Genomic DNA, 19985 nt, shown 5'->3' with positions numbered 1-19985 from the left:
AGTCGGGTGGAGAGGGAGGTGGGAGGGGGGATCGGGATGGGGAATACGTGTAACTCAATGGCTGATTCGTGTCAATGTATGACAAAACCCACTGAAATGTTGTGAAGTAATTGGCCTCCAACTAATAAAATAAAATTAAAAAAAAAAATTAAAAAAAAAAAAAAGAAACAGTATAATGCATAGCAGTATAATGACAATCTGCCTTTCAGGGTTATTATAAGGTTTAAATGAAGGCTAAATATATGTATATTCATATGCATCTAGCATCTTATATGTTCCTTTGCCTTTCACTGCTAGTTGTCACTCATCCTTGTCATTTGCCTGGGACATATTTTTTTAAATCTCTTTTTTTCTTTCTCTGATTGAAACAATTTCTTCTAAGTGATCAGAATAATTCAACTACTAGAAAAGGTATCTGAGACTTTATTATGATGGTTTCTACAGTTGTTACTTTTTATATGGAAGTTAGGTCTTCCCTGGTAGCCCAGGTGATAAAGAATTTGCTTGCAATGCAGGAGACCCTGATTTGATTCCTAGGTTGGGAAAATCCCCTGGAGAAAGAATAGGCTACTTACTCCGGTATTCTTGGGCTTCCCTGGTGGCTCAGATGGTAAAGAATCCACCTGCAACGTTGGAGACCTGGATTTGATCCCTGGGTTGGGAAGATCCCCTGGAGGAGGGCATGGCAACCCACTCCAGTATTCTTGCCTGGAGAATCCCCATGGATAGAGGAGTCTGGTGGGCTACAGTCCATGGGCTTGCAAAGAGTTGGACATGACTGAGTGACTAAGCACAGCACATATGAAAGTCAGATTACCTCAGAGAATGTAATTTATTGTACCCTTGCTACATTTAGATACTTTCCTAAGTATTTTATATGTATTATCTCCTTCAGTATTTATGTTCCCAATGATAGGCAGCATTACAATCTTCATTTTAAAGATAAGGATATAGCTTGCCCAAGTCATATAGCTATTAAATTGGGTTAGACTCAAGATAGAGACTCTCATGCTATGTACCATGTCAGCAAACCAAGACTTGACCATGTTTCTTTGGCTTGGCTCTTCCAGAAAAGGAAGTACTAGGTTCACTAGTCAGTGCTTCCCTATTTAGCACAAGCTACCTAACCTGGCTCTAAGACTTCCATTTTCTTCCTGTAAGGAAAGTGACCTTATTTTAACCAATCAGCAAATGCCCAGGGTTAAGTTCCTTATTCAAGTTCCCTGTTCCTAGTCATGCTGGTCTATAAGAATCTCAAGCCTTGTATAGCTCCCCAGAGCTTTTTTCTCTCTGCTAGATTGAAATGCTGCCTGGTTCATAAATCACTGAATAAAATCCTATGAGATCAGTAAATTGCCTATGGAAAATTCTCTTTTAACATAGCTAAATTACATGGAGGAGATGAAATTTTAACCAAGCGGTTTGTCTTCACAGTTTCCAAATATATGGTACTTAATTTGTGGTACAAGGCCCATCACTACTGACATCATCTGAAGTTTGTTAGAAATGTGTAGTCTTTGGCCCCACCCCACAATATGCATTTTAACTAGGTTCTCAGTTATCATATGTACATTGAAGTTTAAGAACTACTTCTTTAAACCACTCCAATATTCTTGCCTGGAGAATCCCGTGGGCAGAGGAACCTGGCAGGCTGCAGTCCATGGGGTCGCAAAGAGACACGAGTAGAGTGACTTAGCATGCAGTCCCTACTTGACACTTGCATTTCTCATATAACCATCGAAATGAACAGGAGAATATAACACCAACAATAACACCATACCTAAGAAAATGAAGAAAAGCTTCATATGAGTAAAACCTGAAATGTGTATGAAGAAACAGCGAGGGGAGACTAAATTGAAAACAGGCACTGAGGTCAGTCTGGCAGTTCTTTCTATTGAGATGGAAAAAGATTTACTAGAGTAAACCAAAGCAAAATTTATAGACTATCTGTTGTGTTTTCAGTGAAATTGAAGAAAAAGATGAATTCTCTGCTTAGAAACAGGGAAAGACATGTTGAACTGGAAGCCAGAATCCTTGTCCTCACATTCCTGTGTCTCTATGAGTGAGGGAAATAGTTGTTGTTTAGTAGTTAAGTCGTGTCCAACTCTTAGCCCGCCAGGCTTCTCTGTCCATGGGATTTCCCAGGGAGGAATACCGAAGTAGGTTGCCATTTCCTTCTCCAGAGGGAAAATGAAAAGAAAAAGTATATAAACTGAGCTTGCACCAAGTCTCCTCAATGTAGAGTTTGGTGTTGTGGTTCCTGTAAATATAGCACTCAGGGAGTCCTCAGAAAAATAGTGCATGGGCTTAGCTTTAAGTTTGCTTATAGTTTGAAGGGACTTAGAAACAATGCTCAAGTTAGCAAGGGAAAGATTTCTGTTCATTTAACATTGGATTGTCATTTTAACTCCAAGAAAAAATAAATGTCCACATAGGAAGGTTTATACCCCTATTAGGAAAGCTAGTGAGGCATCCGCTGTGGATTTCACTGATAGACTGAACTGAGATGAGGTTACCCACTTTCACTCTTTGAGGTCCTTAGGGTCTACATAGGTCCCTTCCAAAGGGAATGATGTCTGTGCTCATGAGAATCTCTGTTAGCATTTACCTGAAGCCCTAGACACTCCAGTTGACACAAAAGCAGGAAGTGATTAAGGGGAGGAGAGCTCTCTTCTTGTGAAGACAGATGGAATTTCCCAAGGGAAGAGCAGCAAGGGACTGCCGCTGAAACTTTAAAGGGGTTGCACAGAAGGGAATGGGTATTAAGAAAAGGGATAGCCAAGGGGACTAGACAGAAGGAAATTGTTCACACTGGACATCTTACAAGTTTGGTAAGCCCTTCCATTGTGTGATAGAACGAAATGATCACATCTAATAAATTTACAATTTCTGTAGTTCCCATACTGTTACTATTTTGAGATACACAGAACCCTTAAGCAGAGACCTTGGTATAAAAATCATTATAGTCTAGTGTGAGTTTGGTATGAGGAAGACTGGGGAAGGATCATAAACACAGATAAGTACAAGTACACAAGTCCTAAGTGTAGTGCTTTATAGATTTGTATGAAATAAACACTTCCATGTAACCATCAGTCAGGTCAAGTTATAGAACATAACCAGCACTATAGAAGCCTCTTTATTCAGCTCTTGCCACCCTGCCATTGTCCTTCCAAAAGATAACCATGCTTCTATCAGCCTATGTTAATTTTGCCAAATTTTGAACTTTAGTATGAGTTGAATTATACAGTATATACGCTTTTGTGACCATTTTCTTTAGCTCAAAGTATAATTTTAAGGTTCATCCATATGATTGAATATTGCTGTTTTTATCCATTTTCATTTCTTTATAATATTTCAATATATGAGCGAACTGGTATATATCATGCATTATACTGTTTTATATTTTTTGCAGTTTGAGTAGTACTGTTGTGATGCCTCTAATGCATGTCTTGAAGTGTGTATATATTTGCATTTCTGGACTGAATTCACTGGGTTGAAGGGAAAACACGTGGTTAACTTTGTGAGATATTTGCCAGTTCACCTAAGTGAATGTACCAGTTTTTACTCCCACTATCAGCATATGAGAATTCTAGTTACTGTACCTTTTCACTAACATTTGCTATCGCTGCAAAGCAAACTATTACAAACTTAGTGGCTAAAGGTAAGAACAATTTATTGTTGCTTATACCAATACATCTGCAGGTGGTCCCAGGCTCAACTGATGTTAGGTTCTCCTGGATGGCTCTCCTCTAAACAGTGGTTCTGGCTGGAATTGATCCTGTATGGTGGTCTCTTCTGTGTGTGTTTGTTCAGGGACACAAACCAGAGAGTGGGTGAGCAGCAATTATACTGGGGAAACACTGCTCAGAAAATGAAAGTGAAAGTCACTCAGTCCTGTCCAACTCTTTGTGACCCCATGGACTATACAGTCCATGGAATTCTCCAGGCCAGAATACTGGAGTGGGTAGCCTTTCCCTTCTCCAAGGAGTCTTCCCAACCCAGGAATCAAACCGGGATCTCCTGCATTGCAGGAGGATTCTTTACCAGCTGAGTCACAAGGGAAGCCCAAGAACACTGGAGTGGGTAGCCTATCCCTTCTCCAAGGAGGCTTCCCAACCCAGGAATCCAACCGGGGTCTCCTGCATTGCAGGCGGATTCTTTACCAACTGAGCTAATAGAGATGGCAAAAATGCATGTAGGCTAAAAGAAACACTTAGACCCTAAGACTTAGGTTTGAAAACATTACACATTTACTTCTGATTTATTCTATTGGTAAGTCATAAGGTCAAAGCCAAAGATAAGAGCAGAGACAAATTTAACATGAGGAATTAAAAACTCCCATGGCAAGATCATGGTCACAGTGAGAGATGAAGAATTGACACTATTAATACAATCTATCACAGCAGTCTTTTTTCCCCTATATTGATCATTTTGGTTGGGATGTTGTGATAACCTACTGTGTTTTTAATTTGTATTTCTCTGATAGCAAATGGAGTTGAGAATGTTTAAAAAATATTTTTATTTACTTGTGCATTATTTTCTTTTGTAAGGGGCTTCCCCACATCCTTTGCCTATTTCAAAACTTGAGTTGTCTGCCTTTTTCTCACTGATATATAGAATGTTTAATGAAAACATATTCTGGATAGGAGCCCTTCATCTGATACATTTATTGCCAACATCTCCTCCAACTCTATGGCTTACTTTCTCACTGTTTTAATGTCATCTTTGGATAAGCAGAAGTTCTTAAATTTTAATGAAGTGTACTTTATTAACCTTTTTATGTTTAGTGTTTTAACATCCTATTTAAGAAATCTTTGCTTATCTAAAGGAAATGAGGACATTTCCTGTTATTTTTTAGAGCCTTAATTATTTTAATTTCCATATTTAGATCTATAATCCAGCTGAAATTGTTTTCACATGTGAAAGTTTCATTTTTTCCTATATAGATATCCAACTGGTTAAGTCACTTATTGAAAACAAAATGAGTTTCTTACTGCTTTGCAGTGCCACATTTGTGGAAAATCATGAGACCACATTGATGTGAATATGTGTGACAGACAAAATTCTAAAATGGCTCGCCCAGATGCTACACATTACTGATGGGAATTTGTGAATATGATGATATAGCCCTCTCATAATCATGTTGTATTATATGGCACAATGGGCCAAATAGTGCACGGATAAGGAGATCATCTGGGTGGACCTGGGACTGATTTAATCACAAGCTCTTAAATGCAGCACACTTTCTCCTATTTATGACAAAAGAGAAAGCCAGAAATTTGAAATATCAAAAGTACTTAACACACTGTTCCTGGTTAAATGATAGAAGGGGTCGTGCAAGGTGGTATGCAGCAAGCCTTGAGGTGAAGGGGACAGCTCGCAGCTGACAGCTAGTAAGGAAATAGGGAATTTAGATCTGCACTTGAAGGAACTGGATTTGTCCAACAACCTGAATGAGTTTGGAAACAAATTATTCCCTATACCTTCAGATGAAATCCCAGTATTAATTTCAGCCTTGCAGGATTGAGCTGAGAAATGAGTTGAGCCCATCTGGACTTCTGACCTCCAGAGCCATGAGATAACTAAATGGGTATGTTTTATGATGCTTAGTTTGATATGATTTGTTAGGTAGCAATAGAAAACTTTGCTTCTTATTTTCTCTTTTTTTGCTCCATAGTTTATTTTGTTATTTTTACCACAGTAACAGTATTGTAATGCTTTAATTGTTATGCCTTTATAGAAAACTCTGACTTCTGAGAGTATATATCATCCTTTTTTGTTCAAGATTATCTTGATTCTTCCTGACCTTGAAATTCTACATAAATTTTAGAATCATTTTATCTGTTTCCAAAATGCAAAACAAACAAACAAAAAAATCACAGCCATGATTTTACTTCCAATTACAATGAAGAGAATTGTCCTTAAATTTTGAGTCTGGGGGGGGGCGGTCCTAGGATGGCAGAAGAATAGGATGGGGAGACCACTTTCTCCCCCACAAATTCATCAAAAGATCATTTGAATGCTGAGCAAATACCACAAAATAACTTTTGAACGCTGGCAGAAGACACCAGGCACCAAGAAAGGCAGCCCATTGTCTTTGAAAGGAGGTAGGACAAAATATAAAAGATAAACTGGGAAGACCCAGAGGAATCGGGTGGAGAGGGAGGTGGGAGGGGGGATCGGGATGGGGAATACGTGTAACTCTATGGCTGATTCATATCAATGTATGACAAAACCCACTGAAAAATAAACAAATAAATAAACTAATTAAAAAAATAAATAAATAAATTTAAAAAATAAATAAAAAATTTAAAAAAATAAACAAAGTAAAAAAAAAAAAAGAGAGAGAGAGACAAAAGAGTTAGAGTTGGAGAATCATGCTAGGGAGGAAGTCGTAAAAGAGGAGAAGTTTCCAAACACCAGGAAACCCTCTCACTGGCGAGTCTGTGGGAAGTTTTGGAATCTCAGAGGGCAACATACCTGGGAGGAAAAAATAAATGAATAAAACCCACAGATGACATGCCTAACTGCAACTCCAGACCCTTGCATCCACCACCACCAAGTGGGGGCTAAAGAAAGAGGTAGGGGCAGCATTGCGTAGGGTAAGGACTGGGCCAGAATGCCCTGAGGACAATCTGAGGGAGCTAATATAAGCTAGCAACACAAACTGTGGGATGGCTAGAGAGAGAAAGAGAAAAAAAAAAAAGAGGAAGAGAGAGAACTTTCCCGTGAAAAGCTCGACCCTAAGGCACTGCCAGGCCCGCTCACAGAACAAAGGATTGAGCAAATACCAGAGGAGAGCTAGCTGGCAGTGGACTGACTCATGGCCCGCTGGAGGTAGGGAGGCAGGTGGGCGACAGCCAGAGCCGGAAGGCAAGAGGCAACCTCGGCCTCAGAGGTGGCATCCTCTACCAAACTGGGAGCAGGCTCCCAGTTGCTAACCAAGACTTCCTGGGATTCTGGATGGTTGACATCCACCAGGAAGGCAGCAAAGATCAGCTCCCCAGGGGACACACACAGCACACCTGAAACAGCGCTCCCGCTGCCTACCTGGAAAACCAAGTGGCCGGGACCAGTGAGGTGATAGTCGCACCACACCGCCTGGGGATAATGTGATTGCTAAGCACCTGGTTGCCTGAACTGCTTGGACCTGGGAAGGGCACAAAACACAAGCCCATCTGAGTCTGTGCCTTTGCAGAGTGCCCAAGAACCTGAATCTGAGTGGCTTAGACCTGGGAAGTGCACGCAACCCAGGGCCCACTTTAGATAGTTCTCCTGCAGAGCAACCTGGAGCCTGAGCAGTGTAGACTGGGAAAGCACACACGCTGTGAGAGGGGGCAAACCCAGTGTGGCCCAGACACTGTGAGCACTCCCCACACACGCCAGTGATATTTGTTTGCAGTGTTCCTCCCTCCCCACAGCACAACTGAACAAGTGAGCCTAAATAAGTGACCACCTTTGCCCCCTTCTGTTACGGTGGAAGTTAGTGAAGAGACTTGCAAACAGAAGAAGCCAAAATAAACAAAGAAGATGTAACCAATTTGGAAGTGACAGGTGCAACAGATTAAAACCCTGTAGTTAGCATGGACTACACTGGAAGGGACCTATAGACCTTGAGAAGAAGTATAAGCTGGAACAAGGAACTATCTGAAACTGAACTGACCCCACACTGCCCTCAACAGCTCCAGAGAAATTCCTAGATATATTTTACTATTATCATTTTTAAAACTTTTTTTAGTTTTATTTTTAAGTTCTCTATTACTCCTTAAATTCTCCTTTTTATAACCTATGATTACCTTGCCAAAAAAGACTCTATGATTAAAGCAAATTTAATATATATATTTTTTAATTTTTGTGATTTTGTTTTGTTTTTTTAATATTGTGTTTTTGAGATTCTAACCCCTACTCTAGATTTTTAATCTATGCTTTTTGGTATTTGTTACCAATTTTGTACCTTTAAGAATCCAATCTTCAGTACCCATTTTTACTTAGCAGTGTGATTACTGGCTTGATTGCTCTCTCCCCTTTTGACTCTCATTTTTCTCCCCTGGTCTCCTCTATCTCCTCCCTCCCCCTTCTCTTCTCTACTTAACTCTGTGAATCTCTTTGGGTGTTCCAGGCTGTGGAGAACACTTAGGGAACTGATCATTGGCTAGATTGGTCTCTCACCTTTGGCTCCCCCTCCTCTCCCCCGGTCACCTCTATCTCCTTCCTCACTCTTCTCTTCTCTATGGAACTCCATGAACCTCTCTGGGTGTTCCAGACTGTGAAGAGCAAATAGGGAATTGATTACTGGCTAGATTGCTCTCTACCCTTTTGATTCCCCCTCTTCTCCTACTGGTCACTCTATTTCCCTCCTCCCTCTTCTACTTTGGCCACCTCATGTGAAGAGCTGACTCATTGGAAAAGACCCTGATGCTGGGAGGGATTGGGGGCAGGAGGAGAAGAGGACAACAGAGGATGAGATGGCTGGATAGCATCACCGACTCGATGGGCATGAGTTTGAGTAAACTCTGGGAGTTTGTGATGGACAGGGAGGCCTGGCGTGCTGCGATTAATGCGGCCGCAAAGAGTTGGACACGACTGAGCGACTAAACTGAACTGAACTGATGTAGAGAATCATGTCATCTGCAAACAGTGAGAGTTTTACTTCTACTTTTTCAATCTGGATTCCTTTTTTTTCTTTTTCTACTCTGATTGCTGTGGCCAAAACTTCCAAAATTATGTTGAATAGTAGTGATGAGAGTGGGCACCCTTGTCTTGTTCCTGACTTTAGGGGAAATGCTTTCAGTTTTTCACCATTGAGGATAATGTTTGCTGTGGGTTTTCATATATAGGCTTAATTATGTTGAGGTATGTTCCTTCTATTCCTACTTTCTGGAGGGTGTTTATCATAAATGGATGTTGAATTTTGTCAAAGGCTTTTTCTGCATCTATTGAGATAATCATATCGTTTTTATCTTTCAATCTGTTAATGTGATGTATTACATTGTTTGATTTGCAGATATTAAAGAATCCTTGCATCCTTGGGATAAAGCCCAATTTGTCATGGTGTATGATCTTTTTAATATGTTGTTGGATTCTGTTTGCTAGAATTTTGTTAGGGATTTTGCATCTATATTCATCAGTGATATTGACCTGTAGTTTTCTTTTTTTGTGGCATCTTTGTCTGGTTTTGGTATTAGCGTGATGGTGGCCCCATAGAGTGTGTTTGGAAGTTTACATTCCTCTTCAATTTTCTGGAAGAGTTTGAGTAAGATAGGTATAAGCCCTTCTCTAAATTTTTTGGTAGAATTCAGCTGTGAAGCCATCTGGTCCTGGGCTTTTGTTTGTTGGAAGATTTCTGATTACAGTTCCAATTTCCATGCTTGTGATGGGTCTGTTAAGATCTATTTCTTCCTGGTTCAATTTTGGAAAGTTATACTTTTCTAAGAATTTGTCCATTTCTTCCAAGTTGTCCATTTTATTGGCATATAGTTCCTGATAGTAATCTCTTATGATCTTTTGTATTTCTGTGTTGTCTGTTGTGATTTCTCCATTTTCATTTCTAATTTTTTGATTTGATTCTTCTCCCTTTGTTTCTTGATGAGTCTGGCTAATGGTTTGTCAATTTTATATATCTTCTCAAAGAACCAGCTTTTAGCTTTGTTGATTTTTGCTGTGGTTTTTTTTGTTTCTTTTGCACTTATTTCTGCCCTAATTTTTTAGATTTCTTTCCTTCTACTAACCCTGGGGTTTTTCATTTCTTCCTTTTCGAGTTGCTTTAGGTGTGCAGTTAGGTTATTTACTTGACTTTTTTCTTGTTCCTTGAGGTAAACCTGTATTGCTATGAATCTTCCCCTTAGCAGTGCTTTTACAGTGTCCCATAGGTTTTTGGTTGTTGTCTGTTCATTTTCATTCATTTCTATGCATATTTTGATTTCTTTTTTTATTTCATCTGTAATTTGTTGGTTTTTAAGAAGTGTGTTGTTTAGCCTCCATATGTTGGAATTTTTAATAGTTTTTTTCCCCTGTAATTGACATCTAATCTTACTGCACTGTGGTCAGAAAAGATGACTGGAATGATTTCTAACTTTTTTGAATTTACCAAGGCTAAATTTATGGCCCAGGATGTGATCTATCCTGGAGAAGGTTCTGTGTGCACTTGAGAAAAAGGTGAAATTCATTGTTTTGGAGTGAAGTGTCCTACAGATATCAATTAGGTCTCACTGGTCCATTGTATCATTTAAAGTTTGTGTTTCCTTGTTAATTTTCTGTTTAGTTGATCTATCCATAGGTGTGAGTGGGGTATTAAAGTCTCCCACTATTAATGTGTTTTTGTTAATTTCCCCTTTCATACTTGTTAGCATTTACCTTACATATTGCAGTGCTCCTATGTTGGGTGCATATATATTTATAATTGTTATATCTTATTCTTGGATTGATCCTTTGATCATTATGTAGTGTCTTTCTTTGTCTCTTTTCACAGCCTTTATTTTAAAGTGTATTTTATCTGATATGAGTATTGCTACTCCTGCTTTCTTTTGGTCTCCATTTGTGTGAAATGTCATTTTCTAGCCCTTCACTTTCAGTCTATATGTGTCCCTTGTTTTGAGGTGGGTCTCTTGTAGACAGCACATATAGGGGTCTTGTTTTTGTATCCATTCAGCCAGTCTTTGTCTTTTGTTTGGGGCATTCAACCCATTTACATTTAAGGTAGTCATTGATAAGCATGGTTCCGTTGCCATTTACTTTGTTGTTTTGGGTTCAAGTTTAAACACCCTTTCTGTGTTTCCTATCTAGAGAAGATCCTTTAGCATTTGTTGAAGAGCTGGTTTGATGGTGCTGAATTCTCTCAACTTTTGCTTGTTTGTAAACTTTTGATTTCTCCTTAATATTTGAATGAGATCCTTGCTGGGTACAGTAATCTGGGTTGTAGGTTTTTCTCTTTCATCACTTTTAAGTGTTTCCTGCCATTCCCTTGTGACCTGAAGAGTTTCTATTGAAAGATCAGCTGCTATCCTTATGGGAATCCCCTTGTGTGTTACTTGCTTTTTTTCCCTTGCTTCTTTTAATATTTGTTCTTTGTGTTTGATCTTTGTTAATTTGATTAATATGTGTCTTGGGGTATTTTGCTTTGGGTTTTTCCTATTTGGGATTCTCTGGCTTTCTTGGACTTGGGTGACTATTTCCTTCCCCATTTTAGGGAAGCTTTCAACTGTTATCTCCCCAAATATTTTCTCATGGCCTTTCTTTTTTTCTTCTTCTTCTGGGACTCCTACGATTCGGATGTTGGGGCATTTCGCATTGTCCCTCATTTCTTTTAATTCTTTTTTCTTTTTTCCTCTCTGCTTCATTTGTTTCTACCATTCTATCTTCTACCTCACTTATCCTATCTTCTGACTCCGTTATTCTACTGTTGCTTCCCTCCAGAGTGTTTTTGATCTCATTTATTGCATTAGTCATTATTGATTGACTCTTTTTTATTTCTTCTAGGTCCTTGTTAAACATTTCTTGCATCTTCCCCATCCTTGTCTCCAGGCTATTTAACTGAAACTCCATTTTGTTTTCAAGATTTTGGATCATTTTTACTGTCATTATTCTTAATTCTTTTTCAGGTAGACTCCCTATCTCCTCCTCTTTTATTTGGTTTGGTGGGCATTTATCATGTTCCTTTACCTGCTGAGTATTTCTCTGCCTTTCCATCTTGTTTAGATTGCTGTGTTTGGGGTGGCATTCTGTGTTCTGGAAGCTTGTGGTTTCTCTTTATTGTGGAGGTTCCTCACTGTGGTTGGAGTTGGATGAGTGGCTTGTCAAGTTTTCCCGGTTAGGGAAGCTTGTGTCAGTGTTTTGGTGGGTGGAGTTGAATTTCTTCCCTCTGGAGTGCAATGAAGTGTCCAGCAGTGAGTTTTGAGATGTCTTTGGGTTTGGTGTGACTTTGGGCAGCCTGTATGTTGAAACTCAGGGCTATGTTCCTGCATTGCTGGAGAATTTGTGTGTTATGTCTTGCTCTGGAACTTGCTGGCTCTTGGGTGGTGCATGGTTTCAGTGTAGGTATGAAGACTTTTGGATGAGCTCTTATCAATTAATGTTCCCTAGATTTAGGAGTTCTCTGGTGTTCTCAGGTTTTGAGCTTAAGCTTCCTGCCTCTGGCTTTCAGTCTTATTATTCCAGTAGCCTCAAGACTTCTCCATCCATACAGCACCAATGATAAAACATCTAGGTTGACGGTGAAAAGATTCTCCACAGTGAGAGACACCCAGAGAGGTTCACAGAGTTACATGGAGAGGAGAAGAGGGAGGGGGGAGATAGAGTGACCAGTAGGAGAAGAGGGGGAATCAAAAGGGTAGAGAGCAATCTAGCCAGTAATCAATTCCCTGTTTGCTCTCCACAGTCTGGAACACCCAGAGAGGTTCATGGAGTTCCATAGAGAAGAGAAGAGTGAGGAAGGAGATAGAGGTGACCGGGGGAGCCAAAGGTGAGAGACCAATCTAGCCAATGATCAGTTCCCTAAGTGTTCTCCACAGCCTGGAACACCCAAAGAGATTCACAGAGTTAAGTAGAGAAGAGAAGGGGGAGGGAGGAGATAGAAGTGACCAGGGGAGAAAAATGAGAGTCAAAAGGGGAGAGAGCAATCAAGCCAGTAATCACACTGCTAAGTAAAAATGGGTACTGAAGATTGGATTCTTAAAGGTACAAAATTGGTAACAAATACCAAAAAGCATAGATTAAAAATCTAGAGTAGGGGTTAGAATCTCAAAAACACAATATTAAAAAAACAAAACAAAATCACAAAAATTAAAAAATATATATATTAAATTTGCTTTAATCATAGGGTCTTTTTTTGGCAAGGTAATCATAGGTTATAAAAAGGAGAATTTAAGGAGTAATAGAGAACTTAAAAATAAAACTAAAAAAAGTTTTAAAAATGATAATAGTAAAATATATCTAGGAATTTCTCTGGAGCTGTTGAGGGCAGTGTGGGGTCAGTTCAGTTTCAGATAGTTCCTTGTTCCAGCTTATACTTCTTCTCAAGGTCTATAGGTCCCTTCCAGTGTAGTCCATGCTAACTACAGGGTTTTAATCTGTTGCACCTGTCACTTCCGAAGTGATTCCCTGTGTTTATTTTGGTTTCTTCTGTTTGCAGGTTTCTTTAGTGTCTAATTTCTGCCCTGACACAAGGGGGCAAAGGTGGTCACTTATTGAGACTCACTTGTTCAGTTGTGCTGTGGGGAGGGAGGAACACTGCAAAAAAAAATATCACTGGTGTGTGAGGGGAGTGTTAGCAGTGTCTTAGCCACACTGTGTTTGCCCCCACTCACGGCGTGTGTGCTTTCCCAATCTACACTGCTCAGGCTCCAGGTTGCTCTGCAGGAGAACGTCTAAGCTGCTCAGGTTCAGGTTATCAGGTACTCCACAAAGGCACAGACTCTGTTGGGCCTGTGTTTTATGCCCTTCCCAGATCTGAGCAGCTCAGGCGACCAGGTGCTTGGCAGGCACACTCTCCCCAGGTGGCTTGTACGTCTTATCACCTCCCTAATCCCAGCCGCTCGGTTTCCTTGTTGTGTGGTGGGTGCGCCATCTCAGGTGTGCTTTGTGTCTCCTCTGGGGAGCTGATCTCTGACTGTGACCGTCCCAGTGGATGTCAACCATCGAGAATCCAGGAAGTCTTGGTTAGCAACTGGGAGCCTGCTCCTCGTTTGGTAGAGGATACCGTCTCTGGGGCTAAGGTTGCCCCTTTATGGATCTGGCTGTTGACTCATTGCCTCCCTGCCTCCAGTGGGTGATGGACCAGTCTGCTAGCTCTCCTCTGGTATTCGCTCAGTCCCTTGTTCTGTGAGCAGGCCGGCAGTGCCTTAAGTTTGGTTCTTTTTGCGGGATAGTTCTCTCTCTCTCTTTTTCCCTCTCTCTCTCTGGGTATCCCACAGTTTGGGTTGCTATCTCACATTAGCTCCCTCAGGTTGCCCTCAGGACATTCAGGCCCGGTCCTTACCCTAAGCATTGCAGCCTATGCCTCCCTGTTCAGCCCCCACTTGTTGGTGGCAAATGTGAGCATCTGGGCTACTTCTCTGCTGGGAGTTGCTGTTAGGCACGTAATCTGTGGGTTTTGTTTATTTATTTTTCCTCCCGGTTATGTTGCACTCTGAGATTCCAAAACTCCCCACAGGTCCGCTGGTGAGAGGGTTTCCTGGTGTTTGGAATCTTCTCCTCTTTTAAGACTCCCTTCCCGGGAGAGGTCTCCATCCCTAACTCTTTTGTCTCTCGCTTTATCTTTTATATTATGTCCTACCTCCTTTCAAAGACAATGGGCTGCGTTTCTGCCAGTGTTCAGTAGTTGTTTTGTGGAATTTGCTCAGCGTTCAAATGTTCTTTTGATGAATATTTGGGGGAGAAAGTGTTTTCCCCATCCTATTCCTCTGCCATCTTAGGACAGCCCCCTATCGATTCTTTTATGGGTCATGCTTTTTGTATGATGCCTAAGAACAATCAACAGTGACATAGAGTTGTTTAGTGATTTGCTGTAGGGTTGTTTCAGCATCATTTTTTAAAGCTACTATCTTTTCTTCATTTAATTGCCTTTATACATTTGTCAAATATTCATTAAACATATGTGTTTTCTGTCATTCTGGACTGTCTCTTCTGTTTCATTAATCTGTATTTCAGCTATTTTGTCTATACCAAGCTGTCTTGAGTACTGTAGCTTGAAATCTTAAAATAGGGTAATTGAGGCCCTCTACCTTTGTACTTTTAAAAATTATTTTTGGTTGATCTACTTCCTTTTTCATTTGATGTAAATTTTATAAACGTGTTTTCAGCTACAAAGTAGTCCTATAAGAATTGCATCTATTCTATCAATTTAGAGAAAATGCATTTGTAGAGCCCTTATATGTGAGTTTTCATATGATAGGAATATAATATATCTGTCTGTTTAGTTTTTGTTTGATTTCTTTCAGCAGTCCTTTGTAGTTATCTGCATACTGTTCTAGCACATATTTTCTTAGATTTATTCCTGATATTTCACTTTTTGAGGCTATCATAAACTGTATTTATGGAAATTTTGGTTTCCAAGTGTTCATTGATAGTATATAGAAATAAAATTAATTTTTTGTACATTGACCTTGTTTTTTATGATGTAGCAGTAAATCATTACTTCTTGGAGCATCTTTAGATTCTTATTACTCTTTTTTATTCATTTTTTTCATTGGGGGATAATTGCTTTATAATATTGTGTTGCCCTCTGCCATACATCAACACGAATGAGCCACAGGTATACATATGTCCCCTCCCTCCTGAATCTCCCTCCCATCTCCTATTCCATCTCACCCTTCTAGGTTGTCACAGGGCACTGGGTTGAGCTCCCTATGTCACACAGTAAATTCCCATTTGCTATCTGTTTTATATATGGTAATGTCTATGTTTCCATGCTATTCTCTCAGTTCATCCCACCCTATGCTTCCCCCACTGTGTCCACAAGTCTGTTCTCTATGTCTGTGTCTCTGTTGCTGCACTGCAAATAGGTTCATCAGTACCATCTCTCTAGATTCCATATGCATTCATTAATATACAGTATTTGTTTTTCTGACTTACTTCACTTCACGGTGCATAATAGACTTTAGATTCATCCGCCTCATTAGGACTGACTTGAGTGTGTTCTTTTTTATAGCTGAGTAATACTCCATTGTACATATGTACCACAATTTCTGTATCCGTTCATCTGTGGATGGACATCTAGATTTCTTCCATATCCAAGTTATTGTAAAAAGGTCTACAACAAGCATTGAGGTATATGTGTCTCCTTAAATTATGGTTTTCTCAGGATATATGTCCATTAGTGGGATTGTTTTGTCATATGGTAGTTCTGTTCCTAGTTTTTTAAGGCATCCCATACCATCCTCCATAGTATCTGTGTGTCCTAAGTCTCTTCAGTCATGTCTGACTCTTTGTGACCCTATGGACTGCAACCCACCACGCTCCTGTGTCTGTGGGATTCTCCATTGAAGAATACTGGAGTGGGTTTCCATTTCTTCCTCCAGAGGATCTTCTTGACCCAGGGATTGAACCTGCGTCTGTTAGGTTTCCTGCATTGTCAGGTGAGTCCTTCACCACTAGCAGTACCTGGGAAGCCCCGTTTTCCTTAAATTGACTGTGCCAATTTACATTCCCACCAACAGTGTAAGAGGGTTCCCTTTTCTCCACATGCTCTCCAGCATTTATTGTTTGTAGATTTCTTAATGATGATCATTTGTGAGATGATACCTTGTTATAATTTTAATTTGTATTTCTCTAATCATGAGCAATTTTGAGCATCTTTTCATGTTTTTGTTGGCCATCTGTATGTTTTCTTTGGAGAAATGTCTTATTTGATTGTGCTGGTTTTTTTCTGGTATCAAACTGCATGAGATGTTTGTATATTTTGGAGATTAATCCCTTGTCAGGTGTTTAATTTTCAATTATTTTCTTCTATTCTGAGAGTTGTCTTTTAACTTTGTTTGTTTGCTTTGATTTGCAAAAGTTTTTCAGTTATAGTCCCATTTGTTTACTTTTGTTTGTATATCCATTATTCTAGGTTGGGTCAAAGAGGATATTGCTGTGATGTATGTCAAACAGTGTACTGCCTATGTTTTCCTCTAAGAGTTTTCTAGTTTCTAGAAGTGAAAGTGAAAGTATTAGTCACTCAGTTGTGTCCAACTCTTTGCAACCTCTGGGACTGTAGCCTGCCAGGCTCCTCTGTCATGTTTACCAGGCAAGATTACTGGAGTGGGTTGCCATTCCCTTCTCCAGAGGGTCTTCCCAATTCAGGGATCAAACCTGGGTTTTCTGCATTGCAGGCAGATTCTTTACCATCTGGGCCTCCAGAAAAGCCCTTACATTTAAATCTTTAATCCATTTATTTGGGGGCATGATATTAGAAAGTGTTCTGCTGCTGCTAAGTCGCTGCAGTTGTGTCCAACTCTGTGCGACCCCATAGACGGCAGCCTATCAGTCTTCTCTATCCCTGGGATTCTCCAGGCAAGAACACTGGAGTGGGTTGCCATTTCCTTCTCCAATGCATACATGCATGCTAAATTGCTTCAGTTGTGTCCGACTCTGTGCAACCCCATGAAGAGCAGCCTACCAGGCTCCTCTGTCCACAGGAATCTCCAGGCAAGAATACTGGAGTGGGTTGCCATTTCCTTCTCTAAGAAAGTGTTCTAGTTTTGTTATTTTGCGTGTAGCTGTCCATTTTCCCTAGAACCACCTATTGGAGAGGCTGACTTTTCTCCATTGTAGGTTCTTGCCTGCTTTGTCAAAGATAATGTGCCCAGATGTGTGTGGGTTTATCTCTGGGCTTTATATCTTGTTCCATTGGTTTATGTTTCTGTTTTTGTGCCAATACCATACTGGCTTGATGACTATAGCTTTGTAGTATAGTCTTAAGTTAGGAAGGTTGATTCCTCCAGTTCCATTCTTCTTTTCCATGATTACTTTGGCTATTAGGGGTATTTTGTGTTTCCACACAAATTGTAGATTCTTATTACCTTTATTACTTCTAGGAGCATTTTTAGATTCTGTGAATTTCTATACAGACAGTCATATAATCTAAATAAGGGTGGATTTAATATTTTAAGCTTAATGGAAAGATAGCTTATAAAACAATATATCTTTGTCATTGATTTCTAATTTAATACTCATACAGAAATACAAAGTAAATTATATGATTTGTCTTTTGAAATATATTGGTACTTGTTTCCTTGGCCCAGAATATGGTCTACTTGGTAAATGTTCTCTATGTACTTGTAAAGACTATTCTGATATTGCTGGGTGGAGTGTTCTAGTACTGTCAATTAGGCCAATTTGATTCATACAGTATTTCAAGTCTTCTATATCTATATTGGGCTCCAAAATTACTGCAGATGGTGACTGCAACATGAAATTGAAAGATGCTTGCTCCTTGGAAGCAAAGCTATGACTATTCTAGACAGCATATTAAAAAGCAGAGACATTACTTTGCTGACAAAGGTCTGTCTAGTCAAAGCTATTGTTTTTCCTGTTGCCATGTATGGATGTGAGAGTTTGACTATACAGAAAGCTAAGCACTGAAGAATTGATGCTTTTGAACTATGGTTTTGGAGAAAACTCTTGAGAGTCCCTTGGACTGCAAGGGGATTGAATCAGTCAGTCCTAAAGCAAATCAATCCTGAATTTTCATTAGTAGGACTGATGATGAAGCTCCAGTACTTTGGCCACCTAATGAGAACTGACTCATTAGAAAGGACCCTGATGCTGGGAAAGATTGAAGGCAAGAGGAGAAGGGAACAACAGAGGATGAGATGATTGGATAGTATCACTGACTCGATGGACATGAGTTTGAGCAAGCTCCAGAAGTTGGTGTTGGACACTGAAATCTGGCCTGCTGCAGTCCATGCGGTCATAAAGAGTTTGACACGACTGAGAGACTGAACTGATATCATTACTGATTTTCTGTCTGTGTATTCAACACGGTATTTAGAGAATTGTATTTATGTCTCCAATCATGAATAACATTTTGTATTTTTTTCTATTTTCTCTATATTTTGTTTCCTTTTTCCTTTCCCCCCCTAAATCCTTTGGAGTTAATTATTTTTCATTATTCTACTTTATCTTTTTTGTTCTATTAGCTATCATTGTTTAGTTTAATAATTTAGTGATTCCTTCAGGGTTGATAGTATACAGCTAAAACTTCTCAAATTCTGCCTTCATGTGATATTACTTTATGAATAGTATCCTTTTAGCAGTATATGTTTACTTACTCCCTACTGACCTTTGTGTCGTTGTTGGCATCTATTTACCTTTACATATGTTTATTATCCTATAAACCTTGTTATGACTTTTGCTTGAAAATAAAGTGATTTTAAAAATAAGAGAAAACCCTATTTTATATTTATGGAAATATTTACAATTTTTCAGTGTTCACCACTGTATTGAGTAAATCCATATTCTCATGAGAGTCTGTTTCTTCTATCTGAATGAATTATTTTAATCTGTTTGATAATGCAGATCTGTTGCTGATGAATTCTTTTACTTTTAAAACTTTAACTTTTTATTTTATCTTTATTTTGAAAATACGATGTCAATGGCTATGGAATTCTTGGTTGCCATTTCTTTTTCCTCTTTAAGTGTTTTAAAGCTATGTCTCCATAATTTTCTGGTTTATATTCATGCTACTTAGTGGGTATGGCCTTCCTAGTTGTGTGATGAAAACATTCTAGAAATATATAGTGAAGATTAATACTTATTCTGACTTGTCACTGACTTGTTAACTCTAAAATGGCTTAAGTGATGAATTTTACATTACCTGTATTTTAGCACAATTAAAAAAAATGGGCAAATAACTTGAAGACATGTTTTTTTTAAAGAATATTCACTAGTGGTATGTGCATCACCCAGCTTCAACAGTTATCAACATTTTACTATCCATATTATATCCAGTTCCCTGATTATTTCTATATTTTTGTTAGGCTATTTGTAAAGCAAGTTCAGCCACCATGCCATTTCAGCTGTAAAAATTTCAGTCAGTGTGTTTACCTGTGTAAATTTACAGTGTGATAAATTGTGTCTATGCTGTTGTGTGCAGAAGTTTAAGCTATTGTTTTGAACCACTGACTAGTATTTTAGAGTGAGTAAACACCTTTATTTATTTGTCCCCAGAGATGAACACCTAGTCTCAAACTATCCACTTCCACACAATTGCTATGAAGACCAGCTGTGTTCATTTGCTCTTGGATTTTACCCGAGGATTTTTCTGGGATACATACTCAAAAGTGAGTATATAAACTTTACTAGAAGAGATAATAAAATTTATATTTTTATAAAACTGTTCTCTGCAGAGTGGATGGCATTAAATACTAGAAGCTGTATTGCAGAAAACCACTCACCTCTTGACTTCAGAGGCTCCTGTTTTATTCTTCTTTTGTGACCCACATCATTTGTCACACTTATTTGGACATATGTTGTAACCTTTGAACTTTTGCTGAGGGAAGGAATTA

The 19985-nt window shown here is 39.2% G+C and overlaps 1 long non-coding RNA gene across 1 annotated transcript in view; it reads left to right on the top strand.

The window, feature by feature from the left end:
- LOC136153487 (uncharacterized) overlaps positions 1 to 19744 on the top strand; it is a 362601-nt gene extending 342857 nt beyond the window's left edge. Inside the window, exon 3 of the long non-coding RNA XR_010660408.1 lies at positions 19648 to 19744. This is a non-coding gene — a long non-coding RNA (uncharacterized lncRNA). The remainder of the gene's footprint in view (positions 1 to 19647) is intronic.
- Positions 19745 to 19985: the final 241 nt, after the last annotated feature.

This window comes from Muntiacus reevesi, chromosome X, assembly GCF_963930625.1.
Source record: "Muntiacus reevesi chromosome X, mMunRee1.1, whole genome shotgun sequence".
In the NCBI taxonomy this organism is placed as follows: Eukaryota; Metazoa; Chordata; class Mammalia; order Artiodactyla; family Cervidae; genus Muntiacus; species Muntiacus reevesi.
This window is presented reverse-complemented; position numbering and strand designations above follow the sequence as displayed.